Source organism: Schistocerca nitens, chromosome 12 (assembly GCF_023898315.1).
Source record: "Schistocerca nitens isolate TAMUIC-IGC-003100 chromosome 12, iqSchNite1.1, whole genome shotgun sequence".
In the NCBI taxonomy this organism is placed as follows: Eukaryota; Metazoa; Arthropoda; class Insecta; order Orthoptera; family Acrididae; genus Schistocerca; species Schistocerca nitens.
In genome coordinates, this window is record NC_064625.1 from 102,093,656 (window position 1) to 102,117,570 (window position 23,915).

The following is a 23,915-nucleotide window of genomic DNA, read 5'->3' on the forward strand; positions in this document are numbered from 1 at the left end:
TTACGGGAGGTGTACAGGATCCGTATCCTTTCAAGGAAAAGGAGGAGGTGGGGGAAGGGGATGAGATCATACAGGATCCGCGTGGGGGAGGGGAGACGGATGCGATAGGCGAGGCGCAGAGCATGGCGTTCAAGGATATGGAGGGATTTATAAAAGGAAGGGGGGGGCTTGTTCTCTCTCTCATTACAGCTCCTTTTATACACGATTGTCATGCGACGTTTTGCTGTCCAACGCCATCTGTCGGACATTTTGTGCACTTTGTGTTTTTTTTTTTTTTTGTTCTAATAAAGCCCCATGTCATTCCTAGCATGTGTGTCAATTTTTACCTCTCTGTCTACATTATTCCGTGGTTTATGTTTTGATCACCCGGTAAAATACCGGTATCGGTCGTAGCCGACCGCTTTTTCCCATCACTAGCTCGGGCAGTCGGCGCCCTCGGCCGAGCTCGGCCACCGCCGTGCTCCGTCGGCGGCTCTCGCCGTACTTCGGCGGTTTCCGGCTGGGCTCGGCGCGCGAGCGTTGCCCGTGCCGCGTCGCGCGGCAGCTGTCTCGCCGCGGCCAGTGCGCCTGCGACCGCCGGGCGCGATGCACGCGGCGGCGCTGTGGGCGCGGCGCCTGGCGCCGACCGCCGGCGAGACGCTGCGCGCCTGGCTGCTGTCCGCGCTCGTCGTGCACGGCGCCGTCGCCGGCAACCCGGACGCCAAGCGCCTCTACGACGACCTGCTCAGCTCCTACAACAAGCTCGTGCGGCCCGTCGTCAACACGTCCGACGTGCTGCGCGTCTGCATCAAGCTCAAGCTGTCGCAGCTCATCGACGTGGTGAGTCCTCCTCCTCCATCCGCTACCCTCTCCCGTATCTCGGCCATTCGCACCTTTTCGTGGCTGGGATTCACAGTCGCAGAGAAAATTTAGGACATCACGATCGCCTTCCACTGTAAATCTTTTCACCGTACTATAAAATCCACTACATCGGTACGGGCATTGCAACGCACAAGTTGTCCAAATGTGCTATTTATTTAATTCAAAATACGATATGTTTCTGGTACACATGAAGATGACCCATATGTCAGGTTCTTAAAATTATTGTGCCGTCAGTCATAGTAAAAAATTAGCAGCCAACGAACGTACATTGTCAGAAATGACTGTTATATGTATTGTGCAGGGTATTTTCTTCTTCTGCTTCCGCTCTTTGAGGCTTACGCACTTGTGCCCGTTCCGTCGTCTCTTTTCACCGCCACCTAAATCTGGGTCTCCCTATATCTGTTCTGCCGGCCAGACGTGGGGTACTATGTATTATTTTTTTCAATCTTTTCATCAGTATCATAAATACGTAGTTCGTTTCAAATATTTTCATTTCTTATACGATCTTTTCAGGTAACACCTCCCACTTTCCTAAGAAATCTCATTTCTGCTGCTTCCAGTTTGTTTTATCACTTTTTTTTTTTTTTGGATTCATATCTCATTTCAATATAGCAATATAAGTGAAGCGATGGTCTTATAAAATTGTAGTTTTTCTTCCTTCCGTATTTTATTGTGGACTGTTTTGATTATCATTCTGCATATTCACTGGTATGTTAATTTCATTTCATATGTGCTTGCCATGTAGTAGCTTACGTCGCATCCTAAAAATTTTAAGCGGGAACCTGCTCAAGTGGTGCATTATTTATTATCATCTTTGAGCGTATGGGGTATTTCTTATGAGGAGATAAGATTTTAGTTTCAACATACAGCATTAGTAATTCCTGGTCATGCTTACCAGTCTGTCGCAACACTGTTTTTTGATCGTCAGTCAGCTAGTAAACATAACTACGTGAGTGTTAAGAGATACCAGTAATTATTTACGTTGTAGCACACCATGCCATACCGTGGACGGAAAAAGGTTCATACAAGAGAAGGAAATAACCTTTTGAAATGTGGTGCTACATAATGATGCTAAAGATTAGATGGGTAGATCGAGTAACTAACAATGGTGCGCTGAATCGAATCCGGGAAGAAAAGAAATTTCTGAGAAGAAGAGATAAGAGACAGCCTGAGGCTTGGAGGAATACTCAGTTTCCTAATGGAGGGAGGCGTAGGAGGATAAAGATCGCAGAGGGACACAATGGGATGAACACAGAAAGCAGATTCCAGTGGATATCGGTTTCAGTACTCACATGAATTCAAGAAATTTTGGACATGACAGTAGCATCGAGTGCTGCATGAAACCCCTCTTGGGACTGAACACAACAACAACACCAACATACCATTATACATTTGACAGCGCTTGTTTCCTGATTTATTTTTTTACTATGCCTAGTGATGTAAACTTGGTAATGGGATCATGTCTTCCCGAAGCTTGTTGCTTTGAATTAAATAAATCACACGTTCGGACGTATGCTGCGTCAGATCCTTGGTACAGGTATGTTGTGCACTGTCTTCACAACAGAAAAAAAAGCACTACAGTGATTGCAGAGGTGTGGCTGTTACCAACCGGAGTACTGAGAAAATTATGCTCCAGCACATGTTAAAATTTTAAAAGTAGATAACATATATGTACTTCACCATCATGTCCATGGCGTAATTATTTAACTGGAAGACTGCGCCGATATAAAGTAAGAACGAGATTATGTACTTCATTAAAATGACGTAAATTACGCTCACCGTTATCGTTGTCATCTTTTGTGCATGTAACTCTTGAGCTGCTACGCACAGTTCAATGGCATTTGAAGCTGTTAGCGCTGAGAACATGATAAAATGTTATACTCTTCTTTGATAAGGGAACCTGTCCGTTATGTTCATGAAGTTGATGCTCGCCGCTTTGATCACAGACTAACGTTGCTACATCATATAGCGACTTTGAATCTCACCTCTGGCGTGGACGCCGGCATTGAATTTTCTGTTTCTTTATGCGCCCTGTACAGATAAAGAAACAAATAGTAAAAACGCACACATCCGTGTTCTGGATGCGTGCTAATGGAAACTGTAATCTAAATACGCTGCAGCCCAGACTACGGAAAACACTCTTCACTCTGCAGTGGAGTGCGCCCTGCTGTATCACTCCCACAGTGTTCATCTGTGGAACAGCGAGTACGTAAGAATTTGTTTATTATATATTTCAGGTTCAGGTCACACAAATCGCGTCGTTGCCAACTTCGATTCATTACCAAGTCATCGTCGTGTGATCTCAATACATTACATCGTAGCTCGTCAACTGAAATTGCCAGTCGACCCGTCGAGAGCAATTTTCTATCGGTATACTGTGAGTTCTTACGCCTACATTCGTACACCACTACGACAGTAGTACTTCGTAAATAATTACATATTTAAATAAAAGACGTACAAGTTGCGACTTAGCTTCTGAAAGTGGCACATCGCCGTGATCAGCTGATCGTGTGAATTTAAAGACTGTAATCGTAATAGAGCAAAAATGGAAAATGGAATTTTCTGTTAGTAAATTTGTGGCTAACACACCTGGTATGACAAAACTTATCGTTTACAATTTTTTTTCACAAGATGGTCACTCTGTGATTGTCACAGCGAAAGAGTTACGTACATCTCCTCCTACCGCATTTCCATGCATATTTTGTACCTACAAAATTAGTGTTTATAATGTGCACCAAAATACTCGTTGTAGCTTTTCCTGTTGTTTAAATGCGAACAAGAGGTGACCGAGACGTGTAACCAATGGCACCCCATACCATCACGCCGGGTGATACACCAGTATGGCGATGACGAATACACGCTTCCAATGTGCGTTCACCGCGATGTCGCAAAACACGGATGCGACCATCACGAAGCTGTAAACAAAACCTGGATTCATCCGAAAAAAACGACGTTTTGCCATTCGCGCACAGAGGTTCGTCGTTGAGTACTCCTGTCTGTGATGCAGGGTCAAGGGTAACCGCAGCCATGGTCTCCGAGCTGATAGTCCATGCTGTTGCATACGTCGTCGAACTGTTCGTGCAGATGGTTGTTGTCTGTTGACTCAGGGATCGAGACGTGGCTGCACGATCCGTTACAGCCATGCGGATAAGATGCCTGTCATCTCGACTTCTAATGATACGAGGCCGTTAGGATCCAGCACGGCGTTCCGTGTTACCTTCCTGAACCCACCGATTCCATATTCTGTTAACAGTCATTGGATCTCTTTACCTACGCGAGCAGCAATGTCGCGATACGATAAACCGCAATCGCGGTAGGCTACAATCCGACCTTTACCAAAGTCTGAAACGTGATGGTACGCATTTGTTCTCGTTACACGAGGCATCACAACAACGTTTCACCAGGCAACGCCGGTCAACTGCTTTTTGTGTATGAGAAATCGGTTGGAAACTTTCCTCATGTCAGCACGTTGTAGGTGTCGCCATCGGCGCCAACCTTGTGTGAATGCTCTGAAAAGCTAATCATTTGCAAATCACAGCATCTTCTTCTTGTCGGTTAAATTTCGCGTCTGTAGCACGTCATGTTCGTGGTGTAGCTATTTTAATGGCCATTAGTGTAAATTACCATCGTCTAGGAAAGATTTGGTGGCTGTACCGTTCTGAAAAGGGACACATGAGTTCTTTCGCGCAAATTTCCAAGTAAAATGATTAATTATACACCGGTGTTTCAAGAAATTGTTACCTTTTGTACTTTTAAATTTGGCAAAAACGTTTGAGTAAATTGGAAGTGTAAGAACCCTTTTATCTTGGCACAGTTAAAAATGCTATTATTAAGCAAAATCTCGTACGCGATCATGTACTTCATGGTCCATTGTCGACTTCAATAACTGTCCTTCACGGTAAATGATAACAGCCAAACAGTAGCAGGATAAATATTTATTGAAATCCTTGACCACGGTTTCGGTATATCTAAGTATACCTTCATCAGAAGTAAAATACACCTGAACAGGAAGACACCTTAATTAGCAAAAACTTAGCATCGGAACAGAGAAAGAAGAAACACTATAGCTTAAGAAACTGTAAAATTACCAGAGTATTACAAGCATAAAAACTTTTAGTCACTTACTAAAATCACATCCTGCAGTTGTGATACATAAAACAATCGTGCCAAAGGCGTCGTCAGTAGTTAAAACATCATCTCCATTTATACAACATAATTATGGGCAGAGGGTCAATGCGAACACGGCATATCATCAGTACTTACAAGGGAACCTCCCCATCGCACCCCCCTCAGATTTAGTTATAAGTAGGCACAGTGGATAGGCCTTGAAAAACTGAACACAGATCAATCGAGAAAACAGGAAGAAGTTGTATGGAACTATGAAAAAAACAAGCAAAATATACAAACTGAGTAGTCCATGTGCACGATAGGCAACATCTAGGATAGTCTGAACTCAGGAGCGCCGTGGTCCCGTGGTTAGCGTGAGCAGCTGCGGAGCGAGAGATCCTTGGTTCAAGTCTTCCCTCGAGTGAAAAGTTTAATTTTTTTTTTATTTTCGCAAAGTTATGATCTGTCCGTTCGTTCATTGACGTCTCTGCTCACATTAATAAGTTTAGTATCTGTGTTTTTCGACCGCACCGCAAAACTTTGCGATTATTAGACGAAAGGACGTGCCTCTCCAATGGGAACCGAAAACATTTGATCGCAAGGTCATAGGTCAACCGATTCCTCCACAGGAAAACACGTCTGATATATTCTATACGACACTGGTGACGGCATGTGCGTCACATGTCAGGAATATGTTGTCGACCCATCTAACTTGTACACTTGGCGAATGGGTAAAAAGATTCTTCTCCCTTGCCCGATTTAGGTTTTCTTGTGGATGTGATAATCACTCCCAAAAGACGAACAGATAATAATTATCTGAAAATAAAAAAATTAAAATTTTCACTCGAGGGAAGACTTAGGCCAAGGACCTCTCGTTCTGCAGCTGCTCACGCTAACCACGGGACCACGGCGCTCCTGAGCTCACGCTATCCTAGATGTTGCCTATCGTGCACATGGACTATTCAGTCTCCATATTTTGCTTATTTTTATCATAGTTCCACACAACCTCTTCCTGTTTTCTCGATTGATCTGTGTTCAGTTTTTCAAGGCCTATCCACTGTGCCTACTTATTATTAAATCTGAGGGGGGGGTGCGATGGGGAGGTTCTCTTGTTAGCCTGTGAACTAGGGTGAAGAGGGTGTGGAAGCCCTAGGGCAGACAGTTTCGCCGAGAGAGGGCACTTGTGGTATGTGCGAGACACTCGCGCACATTAAAACCCACCGATACCTACACATGCGCATCAAAATTATTAAAAGCTGTGCTAATTCAAACCTTCTGTCTTAATAAAGAAAACACATCAGAACCATTTAAAAACATCTACGTAAAATAGAAAATATGAAACCAATTTACCTGTGTCCTAGAGTGAAGCAGATGAAGCTTGCGCTACGGAACACATCTAACACGACAGGGCACTAGTGTTATGCGCGAGAATCTCGCGTAAATTAAAAGGTAAAATACATACTAGCGAAAGCAGCGAAAATGTTAAAGTAAAACGAAACCATCTGTGGTTGTGAATAAAAACATAACAGTCATTTAAGCACACATACACATCGAAAGCCACAAACAGCAAACATCAAAAATACGTAGAATCCCAACAAGACAGAAAAAGCGCATCTCACCAGCATCAACAGGCAAGAAAACTAACTTCTAGTTAGACAGACAGACAGTTACATTAGAGCAAGGAGGGGGTCTGAAAAAATTAAAAAAATTTTTGTTTCTAAGCTGCACGTGTTCATTAAGGGGCTCCGGAACGCCCTATACTTGCAATGTTAAAATAACGCTTATAAATTACATCTTTCCTCACAAAGTATTTGAGGTAGGAAGTTGAACTTTTTACAGATTATTTATTGGAATATGGGCTACAACTTAACACAGGGATTTTACAAAATTTTAGTTCAGTTATTAAAGATGATTTTTTTCCATTGTAATGAAAATTCACAACATTTTTATGCAATTTTTTATTTATATATTCAAAAATATACAGTTTTTTGGAAAAAGGCTGTGTTAAATTATGCAGAAGGTACTGTGTAACATTTACTGAAAGTTTGAAACAAATATGTTTGGAAGATCCTTAGAAAACATGTAATTAGTATGAGAAAATAAAAGTTTTGGGAATCGAGCGACAAAGATTGGATTAACTTTTTAGTGCATTCCAGGTCCATAGGATGGATTATCTCCATCCTCTGCAAACTCCGCCTCCAGCTTCCTCTTGTTCCTCCTCCTATTTACTCTTGCTTATATTTCTAGACTCTTTACAGCCCTGTCTGCAGCCCGAAGGCGATCCTTGTCTAAAGCAAGCATCGCTCGTACCATGTTAGAACCTATCTTCATTCCCATATTTCTAAATACCTTGCACCTTTCAATGTTGCCATCATTGAAAGTCGCAACAGTATCATACACACCAAAGTGAAGTGTTTCTATTCCAACAAATACAGTCTTGGGGACTCTCGACCATATAACACTATTTACACTTTCATTGGGGTTTTGAGTTTTTCCGTGAATACACTTTTTCAACTGTTCAGGTGCTGCTAAGTCTCTGAAAATAGGTTTTATCACCTCCATTATTGCATGAGGCAGACTATGCTTATGAGTGTACACTTCACCAGTTAGTAATCCTTTGTTATTTTTACACCAACTGTCTTCTTTGGGACACAAGCTATGTTGGGGATTTTCATCGTCTTTATTGTTTACAGTAATAACACATACCTTTGGCTTTCCAACATTTCTCCTTTTCTTAAAAGCCTTCAGAGGATTTCTAATAACTTTACTTTTACTCATTATTATACTTCAACAAAACAGAGACTCAAGAAACAGAATTAATTACGAATATTTTCGAGATAACGACAGAGTAAATAAACATGAAACAATCGACAATCACACCAGCGAAATATATTGAACCATCACAGGTTAGCCACAACACATACTTTATCTCACATCACTAAAATGTACCTGATGAACACGGACGTTAATAATAACACCATTTGACAGCAGTTTAACAGCGCCACAGTGGGTCACGCCCATGTAGAACACATTTCAAAAAAAATTTAAAAATAGTTGTAGTCTTCGGAATTGAATAAATTATATATCTATTAAAAGGTAATAGTCTGCAGATTCAGAAAACGCAAAAAGTAAAAATTGAACTTTTCATGATTTTGAGCCTTTCCGGAGCCCCTTAAGAATAAAACCATCTTTGAGGCATGCTTGAAAATCTGTAATTCTTCGAGCAGGTCCAGTTTGTAACCCTTACTCGCTTCGTGAAGCAATTCTACGTCATCCAGTTTACGTGGCGTATGCTGTAAGAGCCATAGATGTTAAGCAAACGTGGAATTATATACGTTTTCCCCATTTTTACCTAGCATGTGTTCTTTATACCTTGCTTTAATAGGTCTACCTGTCTGTCCACACCCTCTTCACGCTAGTTTACAGGGGAACTACTAATGCTAGGTGTGTTCGCTTCTACCCTCTGCCCATAATTATGTTGTATAAATGGAGGTGATGTTTTAACTACTGACTAAGCCTTTGGCACAATTGTTTTATGTATCTCAACTGCAGGATGTGATTTTAGTACGTGACTAAAAGTTTTTGTGCTTGTAATACTCTGGTAATTTTACAGTTTCTTAAGCTATAGTGTTTCTTCTTTCTCAGTTCCTATGCTAAGTTTTTGCTGATTAAAGTGAGTTCCTGTTCAGGTTCAAATGGCTCTGAGCACTATGGGACTCAACTTCTGTGGTCATCAGTCCCCTAGAACTTAGAACTACTTAAACCTAACTAACCTAAGGACATCACATACATCCATGCCCGAAGCAGGATTCGAACCTGCAACCGTAGCGGTCGCGCGGCTCCAGACTGTAGCGCCTAGAACCGCTCGGCCACTCCGGCCGGCTCCTGTTCAGGTGCATTTATTTCTGATGGTCTATTTAGATATACCGAAACCATGGTCAAGGATTTTAATAAATCTTTATTCTGCAGCTGTTTGGCTGTTATCATTTACCGTGAAGAATTTCAACAGTTGCTCTTTCAGCCATGTTTAAAATCTTGAAATAACTCTTCCTTGTACGTGACAGCGTCCTCATACTATGGAACTAACATTATTCTCATTGTGGCAGCTGGCTTACCTCAGAGTGCGGACAGATTTATTTACTAAGTTCTATATCCTTGTATTTATTAAACATCCTCCTTGAGGGGGATTTTTCGATGGTAGAATCGATTCGGCCTAATAACCTGCATGACAAAAAAGGAGAAAAAAGGTTTTACTGACTCCGCACTTGAAGTTGTTACGCTCCAGCAATGCGGAGTTAACTATTACCATCGCCCATCACAGTTTTTCCGGAAAAGCATTTTTCCAGAAAAATGTGACGCGTCCTATTTCTCATTACCAGGCGCTGTACAAAGTAGCCAACATTTGTACGCCTGTTATATACGCGTGTGTATTTTCCATTTTATTGCGGGAATCTTCATGTATGTGTTACAAAAAAGGAAAAAATCTCAAATTTTAATGAAAATATAAACGCGAACAAGCAAAATTGTATTTTGTATATCTGAAGACAAAATATTTCATCAATTATCTATGTACCTGATTTTTGTACGAGAAGAATAAATTAAGAATTTCCTAAGTAGACCTAACATTCAACACGATTTCAGTTTAAAAGATTTCCTTCATATTACGACTCGCAAAATTTTTTCATTTATGAAAGACGGCTTCACTAAAATGCTGAGGATAGAGCCAGGCGTCATTAATTCCTAAAATAAGTTTCGAGTGGCAATAAAAATCAACACATTTAAAGCCGGCCACGGTGGCCGAGAGGTTCTAGGCGCTTCAGTCCGCAACTGCGCGGCTGCTACCGTCGCAGGTTCTAATCCCGTCTCGAGCATGTATGTGTGTGATGTCCTTAGGTTAGTTAGGTTTAAGTAATTCTAGGTGGCTGATGACCTCAGCAGTTAAGTCCCATTGTGCTCAGAGCCATTTGAACCATTTTTGAGTGGTTCAACTGTAAAGAGGATACCATATACGACGCTGATGCGACTTGTTCTCGAGTACTGCTCGAGTGTTTGGGATCCGTACCTGGTCGGATTCAAGGAAGAAATCGAAGCAATTCACAAGCGGGTTGCTACATTTCTTACCGGTAGATTCGAACGGAGATGCTTCGGGAATGCAAATGGGAATCCCTAGAAGGAAGGAATAGTTTTCGAGAAACACAATTGAAAAATTTTAGAGAATCGTTGTTTGGAAGTGACTGCCGAATTATTTCACTGTGGCCAACATACATTGCGCGTAAGGACCACGTAGATAAGATACGTTAAATTACGGTTCATACCGAGGCATATAGACAGATGCTTTTTCTACGCCCGCTTTACGAGTGGAACAGGAAATAAAATGAGTAGTAGTGGTACAGGGTACCCTCCGCCACGCACCGTTCGGTGCTTTTCGGAGTATCGATGTTGATGTAGATATAGAATTTCCTGTTGTTTACTATATAGTCCCCCAGCCGTAAAATTAAAGGTAATTCCTCCTTCTGGAATCAGTTGTCTCTTTATGCTAAAGTGAAATTTATGCTTTTCTGCAAATATATAGAATTTCAATATTCTGTCTAAATTCAATTTGTTTATACATCGTGCCTACGGAGTATCGCCTCAGTTGTGCGTCTGGATTAGTAATTTCCTGTCAGAAAGGTCACAGTTCGTAGTAATAGACGGAAAGTCATCGAGTAAAACAGAATTAATTTCCAGCGATCCCCAAGGAAGTGTTATAGAGCCTCTATTGTTCCCGATCTATTTTGACGACAAAAAAATGGCTCTGAGCACTATGGTACTCAACAACTATGGTCATCAGTCCCCTAGAACTTAGATCTACTTAAACCTAACTAACCTAAGGACATCACACACATCCATGCCCGAGGCAGAGAAAAATCACTGACCCCGCCGGGAATCGAACCCGGGAACCCGGCCGCGGGAAGCGAGAACGCTACCGCACGGGCACGAGAAAGCGGACTATATTGACGACATAGCAGACAATCTGAGTAGCCGTCTTATATTGTTTACAGATGATGCTGTCATTTAGCATCTTGTAAAGTCATCAGATGATCAAAACGACTTGTAAAATGATTTTGATAAGATGTCTGTATGGTGCGGAAAGTGGAAATTGACCCTGAATAAAGAAAAGTGTGAAGCTATTCACATGTGTACTAAAAGAAATCAGCTAAATTTCGATTACGCGATAAGTCACACAAATTTGAAGGCTGTAAATTCAGCTAAATAGTTAGCGATTACAATTAAAAATAAGCTAAATTGGAACGATCACACAGATAATATTGTGGATACAACAAACCAAAGTCTACGTTTCATTGGCGGAACACTTAGAAGGTGCAGCAGGTCTACTAAAGGGACTGTTTACACTATGCTTGTCCGCCTATTCTGGAGTGTTGCTGTGTGGTGTGGGATCCGCATCAGGTAATTTCAATCACCAGCTTTCTCCTCCGATTGCGAAAACATTCTGTTGGTACCCACCTACACAGGGAGAAATGATCATCACGATAAAATAAGAGAAATCAAGGCTCGCACAGAAAAATGAAGTGCTCGTTTTTCCTGCGTGCTTTTCGAGAGTGGAACGGTAGACAGACAGCTTGAAGGTGGTTCATTGAACCCTCTGCCAGGCACTTAATTGTGAATAGCAGAGTAATCACTTAGATATAGAAACTGAAGGTCTTCTTGTTAAAGAAAAAAAATATTCTCTTTCATCGTGTTTTTTATCTGTACTTACTGCACCCCCCCCCCCCTCTCTATGCTACTTTCATTGCGTAAATTTCACTTGAATTACAAGTAACATAACGTGTAAAGGCTTTAGTCTGAAATGCAAAGTAAAAAGGAGAGGAAATTCTATGCACTGGTATTAATATGTCAGATGCAGGGAAACCATGCTCTTGCGTATTTTGTAAGATCGTTTCGATAATTCCGTTTTTCTCCATTGAAGCACAAAGTCTGAGCGAGGTAACACAGTGATAAGTCAGTGTGCTATTTGGCGCGGCAGTGGTTCATATCTATATATAGGCAACCAGATTTAGATTTTCCTAATTGACTCTAAATCGTTTAAGAAAAATGCTGGGATGCCTCCTGTAAAGGATATCTGAACCACAAGTGCACAAACCTTACTCGAGGAAATGAAAGATCATCAAGAACGCAGTTACTAGTAGAGTGCTGACTTAGATGGACAAGAAAGAGGAAAGGAAACGGCCGTAGCATTCTCAGGGGACCATCCCGGTATTCGACTAAACCATTTCACAGAATACAAAGGAAATTTCAGTCTACATGGCCAGAAATGGTTTTGACACAAAATAGTTGTCCAGTGTATTAATCGATCCTTTTGATCCCTTTTATTAAGAACAGATTTGGTTTCAGGGAAATGTAGGAACACGCGAGTCAACACTTACCCGACGACTTATAGTAGAAGATAGATTGAAAACGTGGACTAAAATGTATTGTTGTTGTGGTCTTCAGTCACAACAACAACACAGATTGAAAACGTGGACTAAAATATGTAACACAAATACAACAGCAGAGGAATTGGTAGCTTTGAGAGGTGAAATGGTGATCGCTGTATATGAACAACAACTTGAAAAGACATTTCTTTAACGAGCTTGTGAAAGACAGGGGAGAATACAGGCATCCAAAAAATAAGACTGACAGAAGACGGAAAATGGTAACGCAAGTTACTATAGAAGCATTCCTGCCTCTGGGAGAGATAGATGACGCATAGAGAAAAATTAAAGATGCCTTTGGAAAAACAAAAATAGCTGTATGAATCTGAAGAGCTCAGATGATAAGACAGTGTTAAGCAAAGAAGGGAAAGATGAAAGGTGGCAGGAATGTATATGAGGGTTGTACAAGGAAAACAAGCTAAATGGACAGTGTTAGAGAAAGTGAAGTGGATGAAGATGAGATGGACAGAGCGAAATTGTGAGAATTTGACACAGTAGTGAAACACCCAGATGGAAACAAAGCCCCTGGATTATACGATATTTACACAGATTATTGACATCTTTAGGAAAGCCAGCCATGACAGTACAATTCTACATCTACATACATACTACGCAGTCCACCATACGGTGCGTGGCGGAGGGCACCTGGTACCACAACTGACTGCCTATATGTCTCTGTGAGACCCCTAATCTCTCTTATCTTTGTGGTCTTTCCGCGAAATGTAAGTTGGCGGCAGTAAAATTGTACTGCAGTCAGCCTCAAATGCTGTTTCTCTAAATTTCCTCAGTAGCGATTCACGAACAGAACGCCTCCTTTCCTCTAGAGACTCCCACCCGAGTTTCTGAAGCATTTCCGTAACACTCGCGTGATGATCAGACCTACCAGTAACAAATCTAGCAGCCCGCCTCTGAATAGCTGTTATGTCCTCACTCAATCCGACCTGATAGGGGTCCCAAACGCTCGAGCAGTACTCAAGAATAGGTCGTATTCTAGTTGGTGTGCAAGATAACTGAGACAGGTGGGATACCCGAAGGCATAAATAACAGTGCAATAATTCCATTTCAAAAGAAATTTGTGCTGATAGTTCTGAATATTGTGCGTACTATCAGTTAAATGAGTCACAGTTGTGAAATGCCGACGAGAACTATGTACAGATGGACGATAAAACTGATAGAAGTCGACCTCGTGGGAGATCAGATATGGTTTCGGGGAAATTTAGGAACATGTGACGCAATATTTAATCTGGGACATGTATTAGATTAAAGGCACGTGAACGTACGTACGTTCGCAATATCTGTAGATTCGGAGAAAGCTCTTGTCAACGATGACTGGATTACACTCGGAGAACTTCTGACAGTAGCAGGGATAAAATACACTCCTGGAAATGGAAAAAAGAACACATTGACACCGGTGTGTCAGACCCACCATACTTGCTCCGGACACTGCGAGAGGGCTGTACAAGCAATGATCACACGCACGGCACAGCGGACACACCAGGAACCGCGGTGTTGGCCGTCGAATGGCGCTAGCTGCGCAGCATTTGTGCACCGCCGCTGTCAGTGTCAGCCAGTTTGCCGTGGCATACGGAGCTCCATCGCAGTCTTTAACACTGGTAGCATGCCGCGACAGCGTGGACGTGAACCGTATGTGCAGTTGACGGACTTTGAGCGAGGGCGTATAGTGGGCATGCGGGAGGCCGGGTGGACGTACCGCCGAATTGCTCAACACGTGGGGCGTGAGGTCTCCACAGTACATCGATGTTGTCGCCAGTGGTCGGCGGAAGGTGCACGTGCCCGTCGACCTGGGACCGGACCGCAGCGACGCACGGATGCACGCCAAGACCGTAGGATCCTACGCAGTGCCGTAGGGGACCGCACCACCACTTCCCAGCAAATTAGGGACACTGTTGCTCCTGGGGTATCGGCGAGGACCATTCGCAACCGTCTCCATGAAGCTGGGCTACGGTCCCGCACACCGTTAGGCCGTCTTCCGCTCACGCCCCAACATCGTGCAGCCCGCCTCCAGTGGTGTCGCGACAGGCGTGAATGGAGGGACGAATGGAGACGTGTCGTCTTCAGCGATGAGAGTCGCTTCTGCCTTGGTGCCAATGATGGTCGTATGCGTGTTTGGCGCCGTGCAGGTGAGCGCCACAATCAGGACTGCATACGACCGAGGCACACAGGGCCAACACCCGGCATCCGATCTCCTACACTGGCCGTACACCACTGGTGATCGTCGAGGGGACACTGAATAGTGCACGGTACATCCAAACCGTCATCGAACCCATCGTTCTACCATTCCTAGACCGGCAAGGGAACTTGCTGTTCCAACAGGACAATGCACGTCCGCATGTATCCCGTGCCACCCAACGTGCTCTAGAAGGTGTAAGTCAACTACCCTGGCCAGCAAGATCTCCGGATCTGTCCCCCATTGAGCATGTTTGGGACTGGATGAAGCGTCGTCTCACGCGGTCTGCACGTCCAGCACGAACGCTGGTCCAACTGAGGCGCCAGGTGGAAATGGCATGGCAAGCCGTTCCACAGGACTACATCCAGCATCTCTACGATCGTCTCCATGGGAGAATAGCAGCCTGCATTGCTGCGAAAGGTGGATATACACTGTACTAGTGCCGACATTGTGCATGCTCTGTTGCCTGTGACTATGTGCCTGTGGTTCTGTCAGTGTGATCATGTGATGTATCTGACCCCAGGAATGTGTCAATAAAGTTTCCCCTTCGTGGGACAATGAATTCACGGTGTTCTTATTTCAATTTCCAGGAGTGTACATGCAATGAAAGGTTATGTGCAACTTCTACAGTAACCAGACTGCAGTTGTAACGGGCATGAAAGGAAAACAGTTGTTGAGAAATGGGGTGGGACTAGATTGTAGCTTATTCCTGATGTTATTCAGTGCAAACACTCAAAGCTGTAGATCAAACCAAGCAAATAATATACAGGACATACCCGAAAAGCTTTATAATCAGTTTTAAAGAGTTCCTTCCACATTTATGCATCTGTCACCGCTTCACCTAGCCGACACTGGAATGCGCCATCAGGAAACTCCTTAAGACGGCACGTCGTCGAAGCTTCTTGTACGCTCTCCAGTGATCCATCGCGGTGCTCCTTCAAGGTACTCTGTATTCTCAGAAACAAAAAAGTCCAATAGTACCAAATTAGGGTGTACGGTGGTTGCGGCAACATTGCCGCGTCGTTCCTACGGGGAAGCTTTTGCACAGTGACGGTGGTGCAGCATGGTGCATAATCATGATAAAAAAAGTCTTCTGACACATTTTACTTCATTTTGCAATCAGGTGAGGACTTGAGTGTAAAACTTTTTGCTCTTTGTTCTTGAAGCAGAAATTGATTGTGAATCACACCTTTGGAGTCAAAAACGACAATGAGCATTGTCTTAACTTTGGATTACCTCATGTCTATCTCCTTTGGGTGGGGTGAATTTTGCGTGTGGCACCTGTCGCTTTGTCGTTTTGATTTTGGGTAGTACTCGAACATTCGTGACTCGTCGCCTGTCATTGTTTTCTCCAAAAAGTTTGTGTCAATTTCGCGGCGTTCCAACAACTCTCGACACTTCAGCACTTTTGGGACTAACTTTGCGCTCACGTTCCTCGGCCTTCATTAGTCTTTCAAAAATGGTTGGAATGGCTCTGAGCACTGTGGGACTTAACATCTGTGGTCATCAGTCCCCTAGAACTTAGAACTACTTAAACCTAACTAACCTAAGGACATCACACACATCCAGGCCCGAGGCAGGATTCGAACCAGCGACCGTAGCAGCAGCGCGGTTCAGGACTGAAGCGACTATAACCGCTCGGCCAAAACGGCCTACAATTGGTCTTTCAAAACGCAGTAAACATTCCATACCTGCATATTGCTTTTGACAACGTTAACTGGAATACTCTCTTTCAAATTCTGAAGGTGGCAGGGGTAAAATACAGGGAGCGAAAGGCTATTTACAATTTGTACAGAAACCAGATGGCAGTTATAAGAGTCGAGGGGCATGAAAGGGAAGCAGTGGTTGGGAAAGGAGTGAGACAGGGTTGTAGCCTCTCCCCGATGTTATTCAATCTGTATATTGAGCAAGCAGTAAAGGAAACAAAAGAAAAATTCGGAGTAGGTATTAAAATCCATGGAGAAGTAAAAACTTTGAGGTTTGCCGATGACATTGTAATTCTGTCAGAGACAGCAAAGGACTTGGAAGAGCAGTTGAACGGAATGGACAGTGTCTTGAAAGGAGGATATAAGATGGACATCAACAAAAGCAAAACGAGGATAATGGAATGTAGTCAAATTAAATCGGGTGATGCTGAGGGGATTAGATTAGGAAATGAGACACTTAAAGTAGTAACGGAGTTTTGCTATTTAGGGAGCAAAGTAACTGATGATGGTTGAAGTAGAGAAGATATAAAATGTAGACTGGCAATGGCAAGGAAATCGTTTCTGAAGAGAAATTTGTTAACATAGGATATAGATTTAAGTGTCAGGAAGTCATTTCTGAAAGTATTTGTATGGAGTGTAGCCATGTATGGAAGTGAAACATGGAAGATAACCAGTTTGGACAAGAAGAGAATAGAAGCTTTCGAAATGTGGTGCTACAGAAGAATGCTGAAGATACGGTGGGTAGATCACGTAACTAATGAGGAGGTATTGAATAGGATTGGGGAGAAGAGAAGTTCGTGGCACAACTTGACTAGAAGAAGGGATCGGTTGGTACGACATGTTCTGAGGCATCAAGGTATCACCAATTTACTAATGGAGGGCAGCGTGGAGGCTAAAAATCGTAGAGGGAGACCAAGAGATCAATACACTAAGCAGATTCAGAAGGATGTAGGTTGCAGTAGGTACTGGGAGATGAAGAAGCTTGCACAGGATAGAGTAGCATGGAGAGCTGCATCAAACCAGTCTCAGGACTGAAGACCACCATTAATATTGCTGTTGCACTGGCGGATGCCCGAAGTCCTCATTGTCATCATTTTCTTGCTCACCGAAATACACTACACCCATAACTCGATCCTTACTCTGACGCTGTCTGGCAACTGAGTCACGTCAAAATTGCTAGCCATGACTTCTCATTATCATGCGTTCCGGAAACCGCTTCGCTATAGCTGTTCTGGTTAGCTTCAGGATTTTATTCTCAATACTTTTGGCAAAAACAGGTGTAGTTGTCGGTATATGACCGACTGAATAAGGAGTCTTCTTCACAGTGCAGTCACTTTAATACGTATGTCTGACGTCAGCGTGCAATAGCCGCTAACAGACGGCAGGTAGCAAATTAGTGGTGGAGGGTGTATAAACTGTGTAGGGGACACGTGAAACAGTGCAGTCACTGTCGTAATGCGGAAAGTGATTTATCTGACGTCCAAAAGGGCGTGGTCATAGGCTTGGAAACATTTCTGAAATGGCTATGTTAGTGAGGTGTTAGAGTACCGCCGGGTTAAATTATACCGTGCAAGGCGAAATGACGCTATCCAAAACCAGCGCCGAAGCAACTGGGGTGCACCACAGAACAGGGATGTGCCTGGGCGAATAGACGTGCAACTTTGTGTTATTATGTGTCGCTGATAAAATTCAATTTTCGCACTCATTCAAATTTGCCGTTGCGTTAGCAGATTGCACGAAGAGTCCAACGAGAAGTAGATGGAATTTTTGAAGAGTATTATAGCGCCTTTACTCTTTTGTGGTTCCTTAGTCCCGCGAATTATGACTACAGGATTACTGAACTGATTGCCTGCATTTACTTACAAATAAGAACTAACTCGAAACGACAAAATAAACCTTAACAAAATAGAAAGCTCTTGTTCATAGTTCCGACGAATAAATATGAAGAAAAGGATTCATTCAAGTGTCCTCGATGGGCCGATGTCATCCTGGTTCTTTTGGAGACGCTTTGACTCAAACACCTACTCTGTGTCAACGAGAGCATCGAAAAAATGCTGAAGTATGATTATAACTGAAATTTTGCTGCTAGTATTCTTCGGATAGTGCAAACCGTATGTTTGCTTTAGAAACCCCACAAGCAGTGCTTGAAATTCTACATAACTTCAAAATTTTTGAGGCTGAACGTAAAAAAAAAAAAAAGAAAACAGAAAATACAGGGTGGTCCATTGATCCTGACCGGGCCAAATATCTCACGAAACAAGCATCAAACGAAAAAACTACAAACAACGAAACTTGTCTAGCATGAAGGGGGAAACCAGATAGCACTATGGTTGGCCCGCTAGATGGCGCTGCCATGGGTCAAACGGATATCAGCTGCGTTTTTTTAAATAGGAACCCCATTTTTTATTACATATTCGTGTAGCTCGTAAAGAAATATGAATGTTGGACCACTTTTTTCGCTTTGTGATAGATGGCGCTATAATAGACACAAACATATGGCTCACAATTTTACACGAACAGTTGGCAACAGATAGGTTTTTTAAATTAAAATACAGAACGTACGTACGTTTGAACATTTTATTTCGGTTGTTCCAATGTGATTCATGTACCTTTGTGAACTTATCATTTCTGAGAACGCTTGGTGTTACAGCGTGATTACCTGTAAATACCACATTATTGCAATAAATGCTCAAAATGATGTCCCGTCAACCTCAATGCAATTCGCAGTACGTGTAACGACATTCCTCTCAACAGTGAGTAGTTCGCCTTCCGTAATGTTCGCAAATGCATTGCCAATGTGCTGACGCATGTTGTCCGGCGTTGTCTGTGGATCACGATAGCCAATATACTTTAACTTTCCCCACGGAAAGAAATCCGGGGACGTCAGATCCGGTGAACGAGCGGGCCATGGTATGGTGCTTCGAGGACCAATCCACCTGTCATCAAATATGCCATTCAATACCGCTTCAACCGCACGCGAGCTATGTGCCGGACATCCATCATGTTGGAAGTACATCGCCATTGTGTCATGCAGTGAAACATCTTATAGTAGCATCGGTAGAACATCACGTAGGAAATCAGCAAACATTGTACCATTTAGATTGCCATCGATAAAATGGGGGCCAATTATCCTTCCTCCCATAATGCCGCACCATGCATTAACCCACCAAGGTTGCTGATGTTCCACTTGTCGCAGCCATCGTGGATTTTCCGTTGCCCAATAGTGCATATTATGCCGGTTTACGTTACCGCTGTTGGTGAATGACGCTTCGTCGCTATACAGAACGCGTGCAAAAAAATCTGTCATCGTCCCGTAATTTCTCTTGTTCCCAGTGGCAGAACTGTACACGACGTTCAAAGTCGTCGCCATGCAATTCCTGGTGCACAGAAATATGGTGCAGGTGCAATCGATGTTGATATAGCATTCTCAACACCGACGATTTTGAGATTCCCGATTCTCTCGCAATTTGTCTGCTGCTGACGTACGGATTAGCCGCGACTTCAGCTAAAACACCTACTTGGGCATCATCATATGTTGCAGGTCGTGGTTGACGTTTCACATGTGGCTGAACACTTCCTGTTTCCTTAAATAACATAACTATCCGGCGAACGGTCCGGACACTTGGATGATGTCGTCCAGGTTACCGAGCAGCATACATAGCACACGCCCGTTGGGCATTTTGATCACAATAGCCATACATCAACACGATATCGACCTTTTCTGCAATTGGTAAACTGTCCATTTTAACACGAGTAATATATCACGAAACAAATAACGTCCGCACTGGCGGAATGGTACGTGATACCACGTACTTATACGTTTGTGACAATTACAGTGGCATCTATCACAAAACGAAAAAAGTCGTCGATGTAAAACATTCATATTTCTCTACGTACTACACGAATATGTAATAAAAATGGGGGGTTCCTATTTAGAAAAAAAAAACGCAGTTGATATCCGTTTGACCTATGGCAGCGCCATCTGGTTTTTCCCTTCAAGCTAGACAAGATTCGTTCTTTGTAGTTTTTTCGTTTGATGCTCATTTCGTGAGATATTCGTCCCGGTCACGATCAATAGATCACCCTGTATAATTAAACGCTTTTCATAAAATAGCAGGCTTCCTAATCCCACGCCTCACTCACACGGGCACATGCACACAAGCATGCACGCACCACATTATTCCCTACTCTTTGAGGCACAAAACTCTAAATTTCAACACAACCTCCACTGAACACGGGTACCTTACGCCACCTTAATGGGACGGCCCGTATGTCCACTGGTCGACGTTGGGGCCAGCGGTCTTGCTGCATCAATAACCTCCACGTCATTCAGTACTGCTTGCCCTGGACTCCATTCTTCTTCAGGCCAAACAGACGAAAATCGGAAGGTACGAGATCCAGGCGAGGAATGAGCTGGCAGACGCCTTTGAGCACTCCAGCTGGTTGACGAATGTGCCAGCCCTACCGACACACACATCCAGTAGTGCACCGAGGGGTTTGTTTGTGATCCGTCGATCACCTCGAATGAGAGTGTCCGCACGTTCCAACAGTTGAGGAGTCACACTTTGCACGGTCGGCTGGCACGCGGGAGAACCGACAGGTCGATGCGACCTAGTTGCAACGATGACAGACGCCTCGTCCAACGACACACCGAGGTTTTGCTTATTGTCAGGTCTCCATAGACATTCTGCAAGCGCGAACGAATATCTGCGATGCTCTGGTTTCCCGCCAAAAGAAACAGCGGCAGCCCTCTACTTGGGGCTTGTTTCCGTTACAGACGCCATTTTGAAGGCTACATATAGCGCCGCTATCTATCGGAACTATAGAGGCTGAATTGGGAATATTTCACGACGTTTCCAGAATGTGATTTTCTCTCTGCAACGGAGTGTGCGCTGATATGAAACTTCTTGGCAAATTAAAACTGTGTGCCGGGCCGAGACACGAACTCGGGACCTTTGCCTTTCGCGAGCAAGGTTGGAGACGAGCTACTGGCAGAAGTAAAGCTGTGAGGACGGGGCATGAGTCGTGCTTGGGCAGCTCAGTTGGTAGAGCACTTGCCAGCAAAAGGCAAAGGTCCCGAGTTCGAGTCCCGGTCCAGCACACAGTTTTAATCTGCCAGGAAGTTTCATTTTACGACGTGCAACAACAAATTTCGCATTTTTTCCATCAAAATTCGTCAAGCAAACAAATTTCACTACTTATAGAATGACCCTCTACAGTGTACCTCATCCAAAAATAAATATTTGCATATTTTTGGACTATTGGCTGTAAACGTGAACTGTGAAACAATTTTTTCTTTTTGCAGAGAAACAAACGTAAAGTGGTCATCAACCTAGGTTAGTGTAGTTTTCCAGGAATTTGATCAGAGCCTGAAAAACGGTGAGACGATGATACATTTCGATTCAGGTGACGCCTTGAACTGGAACTTCAGGCTTGGACAACTGCCTTGGCAGCGATAATTTCAAGTATTAGAACTAATCACCACTGCTATACCGTCTCTGGAATTTGTACTTTCCTTCGCAAAGAGTGGCCCAACAAGATGAAATATTACTTCGAAATCACGAATCAAAGTATTAAGTGGTATGTCAGCGTAAGCAGAAGAAACTAATGATCAAAGTCCGAAAACAATTTATTGGACTGTTTCATTAACCAAAACAAATTCTCCAAGCATAACACCAACACAAAACAGTGATCCGTCTTCGAATCACAACTACATACAAGAATAATATAGAAAACAACTGAAATAATTTCTTACTAGTCTCCGCCAGAAACTTCTCCGATATACCAAGCCTAATCCAGAGATCAGCGTGAAGATCCAAGCGGGGCTGCCGGGGCGGCAGCTATCCACATCTGCTGGCGGTCGATGAACTACCGATGTGCGGTCGAGCGCCGGCCTTCATAGCGCTTCGGCGGATGAGTACCTCGGAACTATTTTCCATCACGTGGTTTGACGTGTGAAAATAGTTCCGGGATCTGCAGCGACCTCTTCCTTATGTTTATGTGGGCAGGTAGTGGCCCCTGGTGGCCGCTGGTGTCTTTCCTGTGGTGTTGTTGTTGTGACCGTTCATCAATATTGCCTGTCGGTTGTGTAGTGCTTCGGTGTGCCTGCGAGGCGGGCAACCCGTAGCTGCAGGCTGTCAGTTTGGTTGCTGATACTCTAGGCGCCGTGATGTCTGTTGGAGAAGGCCACAGCATTAAACGAAATACTCCTTGCTACATTTCATCTACATGTACATCTACATGGACACTCTGCCAACCACACTTAAGTGACTCTTAGACGGTTCATCGAACAGCCTTCACAATAATTCTCTATTATTCCATCCTAGAGCACATACATGTTTCCATGTAGGCTCTGATTTCCCTTATTATGATGATCGTATCTCCCTATGTAGGTCGGCGCCAGCAAAATATTGTCGCATTCGGAGGAGAAAGTTGCTGATCGAAATTCCGTGAGAAGAACCTGCCGCAATGAAAAACGCCTTTGTTTTAATGATGCCCATCCCAAATCCTGTATCATGTCAGTGACACACTCTCCCCTACAAAGCGTGCTGCTCTTTCTTGAACTTCCTCTATGTTCTCCGTTAGTTCTATCTGGTAAGGAACCCACACCGTGCAGTAGTGCTCCAAAAGAAGACGGACAAGCGTAGTGTAGGTAGCTTCTTTAGTAGGTCCGTTGCATCTTCGAAGTGTTCTGCCAATAAAATGCAGTCTTTGGTTAGCCTTCCTCACAGCATTTTATGTATGTTCTTTCCAATTTAAGTTGTTCGTAATTGTGATTCCTAAGTTATTAGTTGAATTTACGCCTTTAAATTAGATTGATTTATCGTGTAATCGAAGTTTAGTGGATTCCTTTTAGCACTCATAGAGATGAGCTTACACTTTCCATTATTTGGCGTCAGCTGCTAATTTTCGCACCGTACAGATATCATATTTACGCAAATAGTTTTTGAATTGATTTTGATCTTCTGATGACTTTCCTAGACGTTAAACGACAGCATAATCAGACAACTTAGACGGCCGCTCAGATTTTTTCCTAAATCGTTTATATAAATAAGGTACGGGGAAGGCCTATAACTCTACCTTGGGTAACGCCAGAAATCAGTTTTACTCAATGTGACAGGAAATCACGAAGCCAGTCGCATAACTGAAACGATATTTCATAAGCACGTAATTTGATTAAACTGCTTGTGAAGTACAGTGTCAAAGGCCTTCTAGATATTTATAAATACGGAATCGGTTTGAAATCCCATTTCAATAGCACTCAACACTTCGTATAAGCAAAGATCTAGTTGTTTCACAATAACTATGTTTTCTAAATCCGTGTTAGCTGTGTATTAATAGTCCGCTCTCTTCGAAGTAATTTGTAATATTCGAACGCAACATATGTTTATCGACGTTAATGATGTGGACCTGTAATTTAAGGGATTATTCCCATCGCCTTTCTACATCTACCTCTATTATTCCAATCTGGTATAGCGTGCGTAAAGAACGAACACCCTTTCTTGAATATTGGTGTGACCAGTGCAACTTTCAGTTTTTGGGTACTGATCTTTCGTACAGAGAGCTGTTGTTATGACTGTT

General features: G+C 43.2%; 1 protein-coding gene across 1 annotated transcript in view; it reads left to right on the forward strand.

Annotated features, from left to right (window-relative positions):
- Positions 1 to 725: 725 nt before the first annotated feature.
- The window catches only part of LOC126215284 (acetylcholine receptor subunit alpha-like), a 703,987-nt gene continuing 680,797 nt past the window's right edge, over positions 726 to 23,915 (forward strand). The window contains exon 1 of the mRNA XM_049941973.1: positions 726 to 819. The gene's annotated coding sequence lies outside the window, so the exon portion shown is untranslated. The remainder of the gene's footprint in view (positions 820 to 23,915) is intronic.